The following is a 13386-nucleotide window of genomic DNA, read 5'->3' on the forward strand; positions in this document are numbered from 1 at the left end:
TCCTGTGGGGAAGTTCAGAGGCAGATTTCTTGGACCACTCCGGGCATGCATCCTGCTTTTCCCCCGTTTACCACCTGCTGCAGTAACATTGGCTGTGACCTGCTGTGGTTGGATCTGGCCTGCCGTCGTAGTCTGTGCCTCCTTGACTCTCCTTGAGTCTTCCCTGCCACCATCCCCTAGCACTCACACCTGGCCCCTCTCTGCAGTCATATCTTTTTCTAGAGTGGCCTTTTGGGCTCCCACCACAGTGCTCCCCAGTCTCCTAAAACTGCTCCCATGGAGTGCTGCTACTTTGAAACACACGAACCCATCTGGTTTCTAAGAGAATTTTGTGAAGGAGGAAATATCTGCTCACTAGCTTTTGGTTTAATTGCCTGGCAGGGTGGGGAACAGCGTGGAACTAGGGCGTGAAAGGCAGCAAGTGGAACAGATTCAGGGAGCCCATAAATTAAAATGAAGCATGGTTCATTGTTGGGCCTGAGGAAAGGCACAGCCCTCCAGGGCTGACAGACGGGAGTGAGGCCCAGCTGCATCCAACTGTAAGCCACATTCACCCAGTTCAACCACTGTCCGCCCAGACTGGCTGCTGTTGCCCAGTCCAGCCACTGGGTAGTACCTCAGGCCCAGGGGACTCTGTTAGTCTCCTTGTCTGTGCCTCAGGGTGTAGGGAAACATGGTCCCCTGCAGGAAGGACCCCAGATGGGCTCATTTCACAAAAGGCTATAGTGTGGATGAGTAGGGTCTCACCTCTCTTGCTCTCTCCCAGAAAGGGGCTGCTATGTCCAGCTTCTGTGTCCGTCTTCCTCTGCAGAAGAGGGGCCAGCAGCAAGTAACCCATAAAAGAGGGAGTCTGTGGGTGTCTGTGGTGTGTTGGGGGTCAGGGCCAGGGATGGGGTCAGATGCAGGGATGGGAGGCAGGCAGGGATCAGTGATAGGGTCTATGGCTCAGTACTTTCCTGGGGCCTCTGAGTTGTTCCCAAAGCCGGCCACCCTGCTCCAGCAAGGAAGAGCCCCCTGGAGCACGTGGGAAAAGTTTCCTTGCGGTAGCGAGCGCCTGACCCCCCCGTGTGTTTGACAGACATGCCTGTGCCCCTCATTACTATGGAAAATACAGGCTTGCTGGTAATTACCACCTGGGCTTGAATGGGAGTACGAGTGGGCACCGCCCGCTCTGGCCTTTCTCTGACAAGGTATAACTTTCTTCTGAATTTCCCTGCTAATTAATGCTTATTTCAAAACCACTTTAATTGGTAGTAAACACCTCAACTTTTTGTACTCATTAAAATGCACCCATTGATGTGTGATGGATTTTTTTAAAGCTTAATTAACTTTCCTTCTGTATATATAACCTATAATAACGACAAACATATTGGGGAAAAAATTACCCCTGCTCCCTGCCCCTCCCCCAGTTCGCAGTGTTGGAGCTGCTGTGTGTCTTTGTTGGGGTCACACGTCATTTGGTTGACAAGAGTGGGGGGGGGTTGGAGCCGGAGCCCCAGGCCAGGTATTCAGGCTCCCACTGGGGAGGAGCATTTCTTCCTGTTGTGGTGGTGTGGTAGTCATGGTGGTGATGATGGTCGCTGTGATAGTTGTGTTTGTGGTGATGGTGGTTGTGTGTAATTGTGGTTTGGGTGGTTATAGTTGTGATGGTGGTGGTGGTTGTGATGTTTTGGTTGTAGTGATGATGGTTGTGCAGTTGTGATGGTGGTTGTAGTTGCGGTAATGTGGCTATGGTTGTGATGATTGTGGTAATTGTGGTGGTGGTTATTGTGGTTGATGGATTTTCAATTTAGGTCTTACCAGGGAAGGGGTGACTGTGGACCCAGTGTCCCCTCCCGAGTAGCAGCTGCAGTCCTCCTTACCCCCACCCTGTCCTCCAAGTCATGGCTTTTCTCAGGTGGACCCTGGTCCTGGGTTCGCCCTGGTGGTGGTGGTGGTGGTGGGGTGGTGCAGAAGCACATTTCTCCTCTTCCAGGAGTGGGTTGGGGGATTCTACCATCTCATCACTGATGAGTGGGGTTCTTTTGTGTCAGGGTCTTCTGGACAGGACTGAGGTATGGGGTTCCCTACAAGTGAGATGCGGCCAGGACCACGTGGAAATATTGCCTGTTGCCTGGTTGCCATCACCTTGGCCTTGCCTTCCCCCCCACAAAACAGCCTTTGAAGTTACTTTCTGTTCCCCAAGAATATGGTGCCATGGATGTCCCAACTGGCTTGTGTTAAAGTGATTATGTTGGTCACTTAGATCATTTCCCAGGGGAGGCAATGCTGATCCCTGTGGGATACCAGAATGATCAACCCTCCAGGATTGAGGGGCACCTGGATGATCCTTGAGGACTAGGAGGCACCAGGATAACCCTCAGGGGCTGAGGGGCACTGAGGTGACCCTCGAGGGCTGGGGCCACTTGGATAACTACGGTGGGAACACTAGGATGACCTTACAGGTTGGGGAGCACTGGGATGACCCTCAGGAGATGGGGGCACCAGGGCCACCCCTAAGGAGCTGGGGGGCACTGGGATGACCTCGAGGACTGGAGACACTGGGACGACCCCTGGGATGGCATTGGGATGATCTTCGGGGACTGGCTGGCACTGGATGACTCAGGGCCTGGGGGCTCCAGGCCAATATTCTGGAGCTGGTGGTACTTCAGTTCTTTGCAGAAGGAAGGTAATGTTGGGGTTAGGATGTGGAGAAGGGAAGTTTGGGCACCTGGGACCACGTGTTGTGGCTGGTCTGAGGAACCCACAGTCCCTTCCTGGGGCTGAGGTGGGGACCAGCTGTCAGTCTGGCATGTGCCAGAGCCCAGCCTGGCTGGACAGAGGAGTCTGTCGCTATCCCTGGTGCTGAAACTGTTGCTCCCTGGGCCTGGGAAGCTTTTGGTGGGTGCCCAAGTGCATGTGTATGGGTGCTCACATGTGCACATGGGCATCCATGCATGGGTATATGGGAATATACATGCATGCCCTGGAAGGTCTGTGGGGGGCACCTGTGTGCATAAGTGTATGTGCATATATACACATGTGCTCTCACGATGAGGTAGGTCTGTCATGAGTGCCCTGTGCATATGTGGTGCTCAGATGCACGTAGGTGCTTTATGCTTGGTTTGTATGCATGCATATGTGCTCACATGATGAGGCAGGTTTGTGATGGGTTCCCTGTGCACACATGTGCATTTGTTTGTGATTGCATGTGCATTCACACAGGTGCTCATGTGGCCAGTTGACTTTGGCCAGCCATGACACAGGGGCTCCTCATCTCGCAATCTGTCTCCAGCTTTGTGGTCATTGTTTCTAGGGGCACCTCTCTGCATTCCATCTCCAATCCTGCAATCTTTGCTTCTAGCCCCCACCCTCTGTCTCCGGCCCTGTGATCATTATTTCTTTTTTTTTTTTTTTTTTTTTTTTTTTTTTTTTTTTGTGGTTTTTGGGTCACACCCGGCAGTGCTCAGGGGTTATTCCTGGCTCCAGGCTCAGAAATTGCTCCTGGCAGGCACGGGGGACCATATGGGATGCTGGGATTTGAACCGATGACCTCCTGCATGAAAGGCAAACGTCTTACCTCCATGCTATCTCTCCAGCCCCTGTGATCATTATTTCTAGGACTGCTCCTGACAGTGTTGAGTGTGGCCAAGGAGTGTAGTCTGGGTCAGTCGGGAACTCTCCCCTGTCACATGTGCTGGATCCTTGAGTCACCCACTCAGACCAGCTGGAGATATGGGGACTCACAGCCTGAGGTTCCTGAGAAGGGGAATGTTGGGTACATGAGGGGAGGTAAAAGGGGTTCCAGGTGTGTCATCTGCACCCTGGGAGCTACACATCACTCCAAAGACACCAGTCTTGTTCCCCATGGGTGAGACAGGCTTGGGATGTTAGATTACCCACAACAAAGATCATCCCTGGTTCCTTTGTATCTTTGTTTACAATTTGGTTTTACCCCAAACAGATTTTCTTACATGTAAACCTGGGTTGGGACTTGCTCAGGATACCCTCAGCTATCTGTCCTTACTCCCCCACTCGGGGGTGGTCTCTGTACTCAATGAAAACAAAAGTTCTGGTAGGCAACTGGCTCTTGATACGAGGTAGAAGATTGCCAGACTACCTGTGTTTCACCCTCAGCCTGGTTTGGATTATTTCATGCATGACCCTGCTTCCTAGCCTTTCATCTTTGCTTCCTACCCTTTCACCCATCTAGGGTGGGTGTGATTTTACAATGAATGATGGCAGGACCCCGCTTCCCTCAACTTCAGGTCCAGCTGCCTTCCTCCTTTGGTGGTATTTATCTAACCCCATTGGGCTTGGGCAGAAGCACAGAGAAGAGGACAAGGTGTCCTGCACAGGGGGGACGCCATCTCTGGCCTTGCTCACATGCCCAGAGGGGGCTATGGGGGCACTGCATCCCTTTTGCCATACCCATGGGATGAAGGACAAGTGAGCCCCCAGCTCCCCGTAGAACAACCCCTCCCCCCCCCCCACGGCGGCATGAGGACAGGGTAATGATGTCCAATTTTACACACTTCAGATCCATTAGTAGCAATTACCTTTCCCGAGGTGTTTGGAGTTAGTTTGAACGTGGCATTCTTACAGTTGGCGGATAATGACGGGAATAATGTACACAGCATTTCCAAGTCGCTGTTTTTAGCTACAATAATGCCATTAGTAGGTCTATTTAACAGACGCATTTCATGCTCAAAGTGAAGGTTCCTCATTATTCCCCTTCCTCTCCCCCCGCCCCCGTCTCCGCCCCCCAGCAGACCCGAACTGCTGTTTGATTCAGTGGAGACATTTTCCTCCCAAGTTTCAGCTCTTTCTCACTATTGGCGATGCAGGGTGCTAGTGTGACTGATTGATTGTTAATTGATTAATTGCTGAGGCCCTTTTTGCTGTGCATGACACTTGGGCTGACCCACAAACCCAGTGCTTGCAAAAATGGGATGTAGCTGCTCAGTGGCCCTGGGGGGTGTTCTGAGTCCTCTGCTGGGTGGACGCCTGATACCCTGGCCTCCCCAGGGGCACTTGGGATCCCTGGAGTCCCCCACCAGAGCCCCAAGGCCCGTGTGTTTGCCCTTGGTTTTTCTTGCGGCTATGCTGCAGTTCAGTTACCCCCTCACAGAGCAGCATAGTTGGTGGATGTTGGCGCAGTTGGAAGTAAAGGAGCCGCAGGGCCATGTCTGCCTCCTTCTGCCCTGCCTCCCTGGCTCTGTGTGCTCTTGCCTGACTTTAGCCTGGCCGTCTCTCATTGCCTTGAGGCCCCTGTGAATGGGGATCATCTCCTTGGGAACTTGTGCTGGTTTCCGGTGGTTGTTGCTTTGGGATCATTCCTGGCTGTGTTCAGGCATCAGTCACTTCTAAAATTCAGAGGCCTGTTTAATGTCAGGGAGGAAACTGGCGTCAGCTGCATTCAAGATAAACACCTTCACCCCTGTGGCCTTTCTTTCCCCATAGCCTCATGGTCATTTATTGTACCTCTCAGGGTCCAGGATCCAAGGGGTTGGAGCCACAGTACAGCAGTTAAGGTGTCTGACTTGCATGCAGTCAGCCCAGGTTTGAACCCTGTCACCCTGGTCCTGCGCCCCCTGCCAGGAGTGAGCCTGAGCACCTCTAGGTGTGGCCCTAAATCAAAGAACCAAAACAAGGCAAAAAAAAAAAAAAATTCACCTGGATTGAATCAACCCAAATTGAATCACCTGGATTGAATCACCCAGATTGAACCTTGAACCACAACCCCTTCTGGGCTTTAGGGTGCTCTCCATTCCCACTCTCAGCCCTGCACTTCCTCAGTATTTCCCCAAACCCAGGATGGAGCAGGAATGTCTAGTGGATTTTTTTTGTTATTCTGTGGGTGCAACCTTCAGGGGGATGCAAGGTCTCTCTGCAGTCTGAGTTCAAGGAGTGAGCCTCAAACTCCAAAGTGTTGAAAATTAAGTGTCTTTGTCAGAACTGAGTTCTCCTGTGCCTATGTCCGTACCCCGCCAGGCTGCAGCCTTGTGTAGGGCCATGAAGAACTGGGCTAGGAGGCCAGGCCAGAGCCCCAAACCCTCTCCCTGTGCCCACAGCCCCTCACATTCCCCTATACCCACCTCTCTGCACAGGCTAAGTGAGCCTCAGTTTCCCCCATCTGTGCGATGGGGATGACTACCTTGTCCTGGGAGCTTTGGGGGTTCTTGGGAGCTTTTGGGAACTGATGTGAGGGCTTAGCCTTGCATTCCTCATGCTTGTGCACTGATTTTGTGCCCCATTCCCCTTCTCCAGGTCCTGGAGTCTGCCTTGCTGGCACCTAGGGGCTCACATGTCACTTCCCCAACTGGAAGCCTCAAGTTAGGGACACAGGTGGCTGAGGGACAAGAGTGCAGAGAACTGGGGAGGGTTGGGTGAGGGTCGGGTGTGAGTACTGAATCTAAGATCTTTTTTTTGGGGGGGGGTTCACACCTGGCAATGTTCAGGGGTTACTCCCTCCTGGCTCTGCACTCAGAAATTGTTCCTGGCAGACTCGGGGGACCATATGGGATGCCAGGGATTGAATCTAGGTCTGTCCTGGGTCATCTGCTTGCAAGGCAAATGCCCTACCGCTATGCTATCCCTCCAGCCCCAGAAACCTAAGCTCTTGGGCCACCATCTAGAAAGGTCTTCCCAATGTTCTCTACCTCCCACCTGGCCTTCTGGGCCCATCTGCCTTCTCCCCGGGTCTCTAGTCTCCCACACCATTTCACTGTGTGCTGTCGTCCTCAAGCCCACAAGTAAACCCAGGTTCTCTCCTCACATGGTAAGGACTGTGTCACCTGCCTCTCATCTCTGGGCTGAAATCCCCTGCCTGGCCCCCCTGATATGCGTGGTAGATATGATTTTGGGGCACATTCCAGTAGCTGCTGCTGGGGGGCTCCATTTGGGGCTAGGGCCCCCTTGTGTAATTGCTTTTGCCTATTCTGCTTTGCCAGGACCCTTCTTTCTACTGGGGCTCTGTATTCACACATGCCTTAGCTTCCCCCAGCTATCCCTGGGGTGGGCCTTGTAGTTGGCTGGAATGAGGGGGACAGCCTGGCTGAGGGGGGATGGATTCGAGGTAAGAGTTGTAGGCTGGACCAGCTTGGGATAAGAGTTCCTAGAGTGAGGGGCTTGGGGTCTCAGCCCACAGTGGCTGTCCCTGCTGTGTGCTGCGGTGGCCAGGGGCCTTGGGTTGGTTTGGGGTGTCAGTGAGGGAGCAGGGAACTTTAGGTCCTACATTCTGTGTCTTTATTTTTGCATTATTGGGGCCACAACTGATAGTGCTCAGACTCCAGGTGGAACTGGGGGGACCTTATGTGGACTGGGAGACCCTCTGAGGGGCTTGGGATATGGGGGGGGATCTGACACAGATTTGCAAGCAAGACAATTGTGGAACTGGCCCAAGCTTCTGGTCCCTAGACAGTCCCTCCCACTCTGCATCTTGGCTGGATTCAATTACCCCAGCATCCCCTGCTCCCCATCCAGCTTGACCTTGGGTTTGGCTCCTGCTCCATGTCTTGTTATGGCCTAGCACAAGGACATCCTGACGAAGGCATTTCCTAGCAAGATCTGAGACTCAGTGGCCCTGAGTGGCACTCCAGTTTTTAGAACTGGGGGTGTGTGTGAGGCCAAGGCTGGGGTGCTGGTGGGGTGTGGGGCTCACAACCAGTTGGTCCCACATGTGCCCAGGAGCCATACACCTTAGGATGCTGCTGGAGGCCCTGTTTCAGTGCCTCTCTGCCCGCAGCCCAGCGCTGCCTTCTTTCATCTGTGACTCTAAGCGGGTGAGTGAGGCATCACACATAGGCAGGTAGATTTGTGGTGAGAAGAGGAAGATAATTAATACGCTGCATTCGATGCAAATTGCACCCACAGCACTTATCTCATTTTCAATTAGCACCAGCGTCAGCGCACCATGGGCTTGTTAGGGTTTTACCAGGGGCCAGGTAATTAATTTCCCAGCGCCCCTCGCAAGCACCTGGTAAGCGGCTTATTAATAAACGTCACCCCAGGTATCGGGTTGTTAGAAGGTAAATAAACGGAATGTGTGGCGTCTGCCCATGCAAATCTGCTTCACACCTCGACGGACCTTCTCCCATGTTTGTGTTTGTTTAAGGGGTCTCCTGGGGCCTGGTTCCTTCCCCCAAACCCTGGTGCTGCCAGGAGATAGACCCTGGGTGCCAATCTGCAGCGAGGTAAGGGGGGAGCGCTGGTCCGCCTGATACCTCGGCTTCTCCTCAGACCCTCCACCCTGCCAGCAGCCCCTGTTCTGCTCTGCACTCTGCCGTGTATGAGTGAGGGGAGCCTGTAACCTCTTTTATCCACGTGCTGCATGTTTCTGCGTCTTTTCTCTCACACTTGATGGTGTCCCCAGAAATAGCTGATCATATCTTACCCTGCTCATGGAGCTGCTGAGTAGTCGGGGCCCATGGCCATTGCCTCTGTTGCCCCCTTACCTCTGGCACTGGTGCTGGCGTGAGGTGGGTAGTGCAGTTAAAGGGGGAGACATGGGGGCCCTGATGCAGGGCTCTGGGTCCCTTCTCTTCCCTCCCTTCCCCTCCCACTCTTCCCTTTTCTTTCCTTTTCTCATTCCCTCACCTCCCTTCCCTTTCTTTCCCTTTCTTTCTCCTTTCTCTCTCTCCTATTCTCTCTTCCTCCCCTTCTCTCCATTTTCCCTTTCTGTCTCCCAACCCTCCTTCCCTCCCTGCCTCCCATCCTCTCCTTCCTTCCTCCCTCCCTTCCTCCCTCCCTCCTTCCCTCCCTCCCTCACTTCCTTCTTTCCTTCCTTCCTTCCTTCCTTCCTTCCTTCCTTCCTTCCTTCCTTCCTTCCTTCCTTCCTTCCTTCCTTCCTTCCTTCCTTCCTTCCTTCCTTCCTTCCTTCCTTCCTTCCTTCCTTCCTTCCTTCCTCTTTCCTATCCCTCTCTCCTATCCCTCTCTCCTATCCCTCCCTCCCCCCCTTCCTTCCTTCCTTCCTTCCTTCCTTCCTTCCTTCCTTCCTTCCTTCCTTCCTTCCTTCCTTCCTTCCTTCCTTCCTTCCTCCCTCCCTCCCTCCCTCCCTCCATTTTTAGATCACACCCAGTAGTGCTCAGAGTTACTCTTGCTCATGTGTAGTGCTGGGGATGGAACCGTGGTGGCTGTGTGCAAGGCAATGCCTGTGCCACCTCTACCTGTTGGGCCATCTCTCTGGTATATCTTTGGGGTGTTGTTGAACCTCTTTTTTTTCTTTTTTTTTGTTTTTTGGGCCACACCCATTTGACGCTCAGGGGTTACTCCTGGCTATGTGCTCAGAAATCGCACCTGGCTTGGGGGGACCATATGGGACATCGGGGGATCGAACCGCTGTCCGTTCCTTGGCTAGCGCTTGTAAGGCAGACACCTTACCTCTAGCGCTACCTTCCCGGCCCCATCGTTGAACCTCTTATCACTGCTCTGGGTTCCTCCCTGCAGTTTTTAGCGGACAGAGGGGCAGGGTGATACCCATCCACACGGAGACCCCAGGCCCTCTGTGGATACTGATATCCCTGCACATTTCTGGGTATTGTGGCCTTGAGTTGGGGCCTGATGTGGAGTTAGGGTGGCCGTATATGGCTGTGGCTGCTAGGGACCCTTGCTCCCTGTACCCCTCTGAGTTGGCCACTTGTGCCATGTGCCCTGAACCACTGCCAAGTGAGGGGCTTTCCTGGGGGAATGGAATAAGGTAGAAGGTGTCAAGGCCCATATCCCATGGATACTCATTAGCCCCTAGTGCAACACAGCCTTGAGGATGGAGCCAGAGCCAGGCCTGGTTTATGGCCTGAGGTCCAGCTGATGATGAGGTAGGGGGGCCCAGGGTCACTAGAAGTGGAAGTGGAAGTCACTGTAGGGGCCCTGGTCACAGCTCTACCTGCTTGTGCCTGTTCCTGAAACATATCTATTTTGCACTGGCCCTGGTGGGATGGTGGAGAAAAGTGATGGTAGTACTTGGCCTGGGCTCCTGCGGGAGGCTGGTGGACAGTACCCAGTTGCCCACAAGCCAGTTCCAGCCCAGTGGTGGCTTCTTCTGTGTGGCTGCTGCTGGGCCTGTCACAGACTCTTCACCTCCCTGTGTGGGCTAGAGGGATACCCTTGGGTGGGGAAAGGCAGTGAGTGGGCATCAGGGAAGAGACAGGGTGGCCTCTGGTGCTGGGACCTTCTCAGAGAGCCCACTTTACCATGCAAGTCCAGCTGGAGCTGGAGGAGGAGGGCTTGGAGGCAGGAGTGACTCCCCATCCCCAGGACCACCTCCAGGGTTCCCACCCATCCACCCATGGTGGCTCCTCCTGCTTATGACTTATGGATCCTGGATGCAGGGAATAGAGTGTTGGTGAGGTGTAGCCAATCATGATCCATTTGTCTCTGTGTGTGTGTGTGTGTGTGTGTGAAGACCCTAGAAGACCACTTGCCTGTGCCACTCACTATCTCCCTAATCAACACTGGGTCACCCACACACAGCCGCCTCTGCAGGGGACCACCAGCCCTCAGTTCTGCCCCTCCTCTGAAGAGAATCCTGTTCCTTGGGGTGCCCAGAAGACTGTGGGACCGGCTTCCTATGTGCTTCACTTTAGGGGTGCCAGGCCCGTCCCCCAATTCCTGCCCACCTCTGCTTGTGTTGGGTGGTGATGATTTTGGGGATGTAGATAAGGGGTGTGGCAGGAAGATACTGTTTCCTTTGCCACTTTTTTTTGTTGTTGTTGTTTTGTTTTGTTTTGTTTTTGGGTCACACCCAGTGGTGCTCAGGGGTTACTCCTGGCTGTCTGCTCAGAAATAGCTCCTGGCAGGCACGGGGGACCATATGGGACACCGGGATTCGAACCAACCACCTTTGGTCCTGGATCGGCTGCTTGCAAGGCAAACGCCGCTGTGCTATCTCTCCGGGCCCTCCTTTGCCACTTTGACTTCAAAGAAAGAAGGGGTGAGTGGGCCTGGGATCCTGACTAAGACTGAAGACAAGGGAAGTGGGAAATCCATTAGGGGTGGTAGGGTCTGACAAAGAGGCTCAACGTGGCCACTCTTGGGAGTGGGGGGCTTGGAATTGTGCTTTGGGTCCTGGGCCTCCTTCGAGAGCAAAAGAAGGGTAGAATTTTCATGAGGGTGCGTGTGTGTGCATGTGCGTGTGTGTGTGCGCGCGCTCATGCCTGTATAATTGTGTGTATTTGTGTGTGCACGCGTGTGTTTGTGTGTGTTGGGGGGCAGAGACTAGGGTTCACCATTGGAGAACAAGAAAGGGAGGTTACCTGTGTGTTTGTCAACAAGATGAAATAAATAAAAGCAAAACAAACAAACAAAAAACAACCAAAAAACAAACTCGCGGCGGCAGCAATCAAATATGTATTTAATTAAAGTAAACATAAAAATAAAAGTTACATGTTGAATCAATAAACAGCACTTTTTTTCTGACATGCATTTTGAACAGGACGGATCCGAATCTTGCTGGATGAAGACATAATGTGTCATAATAATTAGGAACGCAGACAAAAGAACAGCTAATCAGCATGCAAATGCATGCGGCGGGTGATGCAGACGAGGCGCATTCCTACCTCTTTTTTGCTTGATTCATCTTCATCGCTAATCATCTGAAGGCTGCCAAATGTTCACTGACACGAATGGATTATAGGTCAAGAGCGCGGCCCCTCACCTCTCTCCCCCAGCCACGCGCCCGTCCCCAGCCCCTCTTCAGGATTTCGGCAATCACTGCCAGCCGCAATCAGCCCCCTTCATGGGGACGCTCGGAGGCTTGTTTGCGGTGCGGCTTCATTAGAATCAGGAGGCCCAAGAAAGGAATAAATTACTTAATTGCGCAAAGAAAGTAGCGGTGCGAGGTGGTGCGTGGTGGGGCTGCAGGAGCCGGGGGCGCGCTCGGAATGGGGCGTCTTCGAAAAGCTGGTGGTCCTGCCTCCCCACGCAGGCGGCGGCGTTGGGTGTCCTCCAAACCAGATGGCTGCCCGCATCACCCATTCTTCTCTTTGTCAGGTTCCACCATTGATTTGATCTCGGTCCCTCTCAGTGGCACCAGCATTCAGACCAGCCTCGTCTGGCCTCGCCAAACTTGGCTTCTTCCGCTGTCTTTGCCTTTTCTTTCTTCCGCCCCTCTGGGTTTGGGGTTGTTTATTTTATTATTTTTTATTATTATTATTTGATGATCCAGCAGAATAAAACCCTCCTTGTCCACCTCCTGAATGTTTCTTCGCCTACAATGCAGGGGACGGGGAGACAGCAGCCAGCCTGCAGCAGGGGTGCGGGGCCAGGGGTGCTCCTGAGAAGGGGCAAGGTGAGGCCCAGAGAATGAAGTGTTTGTTTCCCCACTGTGGGGGCACCAGGCGAACCCAGACTCGTCTTAATCTTCTTTAAAAAAATACAGGATCTCATGGGGGCCTCTGGACGGGGACTCTGGTGGGCTCTGCTGGGGAGTCTCAGGGACCCTCCCTCAGGATTGGTCCCTGGAGCAAGGAAGGAACTGGAACTCCATCTTTTTTTGGGGGGGTTATACCTGGCAGCGCTCAGGGGTTACTCCTGGCTCTACACTCAGAAATAACCCCCAGCAGGCATGGGGGACCATATGGGATGTCGGGATTCGAACCACTGTCCTTCCGCATGCAAGGCAAAAGCCTTACTGCTGAGCTATCACTTCGGCCCCCATCTTTTCTTTGAGGCCCAGCACTGCTGGCAGCTGTACAAGCATGAGTGTGCATGTATATGTGCATGTGGGCATATATTTTATCAAGCACACATGCAGTGCATGTGCGGGCACACATAGTTATGAATATAAGTGTATGCAAAGGTATACAGGTATGCACATAGCAATATCTGTTCACACATGCATGTGTTTGCATGCACATAGTGTGTGGCATGCAAGCATTGTGTAGTGCATGCATGTGTTCACAGGTACATGCATGTAGGCGAGTGTGCGTGCATGCGTGTGGGTATGTAGATGTGAAGGTACTCAAGGAAGTGTCCTCTAAGACAAGAGTTCCTGGCACAGAACTCAGGAAAGAAAGTATGTGATGAGCAGAAGAGATAGTGCAGTGGGGAGGCCGCTTACCTTGTACATATTGGATCTCATTTCCATCTTTGGCATCCCTTATGTGTCTCTGAGTATCACCAGGAGTGATCTATGAGTACAAAGCTAGGAGTCAACTCCTCTGAGCACTCCTGGGGGTGACCTCCCCCAAACACCAACAGTAATAAAGGACCAGAAAGATGGCTAAGTGGGCAGAGCACAGGCCAGGTAAGGAGACCCAGGTACCACCCTTGGCACCATATGGTCTCGAGCACAATGGGAGAGATCTTTGAGCACCACTGGATGTACTCCACCAAAAAGAAATCATTCTGATTGCTTTATACTGAAGGTGGGTGCTTTAGCAGGTCAGTGAGAGGAAGAGGTGATGTTGA

The 13386-nt window shown here is 52.9% G+C and overlaps 1 long non-coding RNA gene across 1 annotated transcript; it reads left to right on the forward strand.

The window, feature by feature from the left end:
- The first annotated feature begins 956 nt into the window (after positions 1-956).
- On the forward strand, positions 957-12170 carry LOC126003364 (uncharacterized). Its single transcript, XR_007493783.1, has 2 exons — positions 957-1190; positions 11411-12170. It is a non-coding gene; the product is annotated as an uncharacterized LOC126003364 (long non-coding RNA).
- Positions 12171-13386: the final 1216 nt, after the last annotated feature.

The sequence above is a fragment of the Suncus etruscus genome, chromosome 3, assembly GCF_024139225.1.
Source record: "Suncus etruscus isolate mSunEtr1 chromosome 3, mSunEtr1.pri.cur, whole genome shotgun sequence".
Taxonomy (NCBI): domain Eukaryota; kingdom Metazoa; phylum Chordata; class Mammalia; order Eulipotyphla; family Soricidae; genus Suncus; species Suncus etruscus.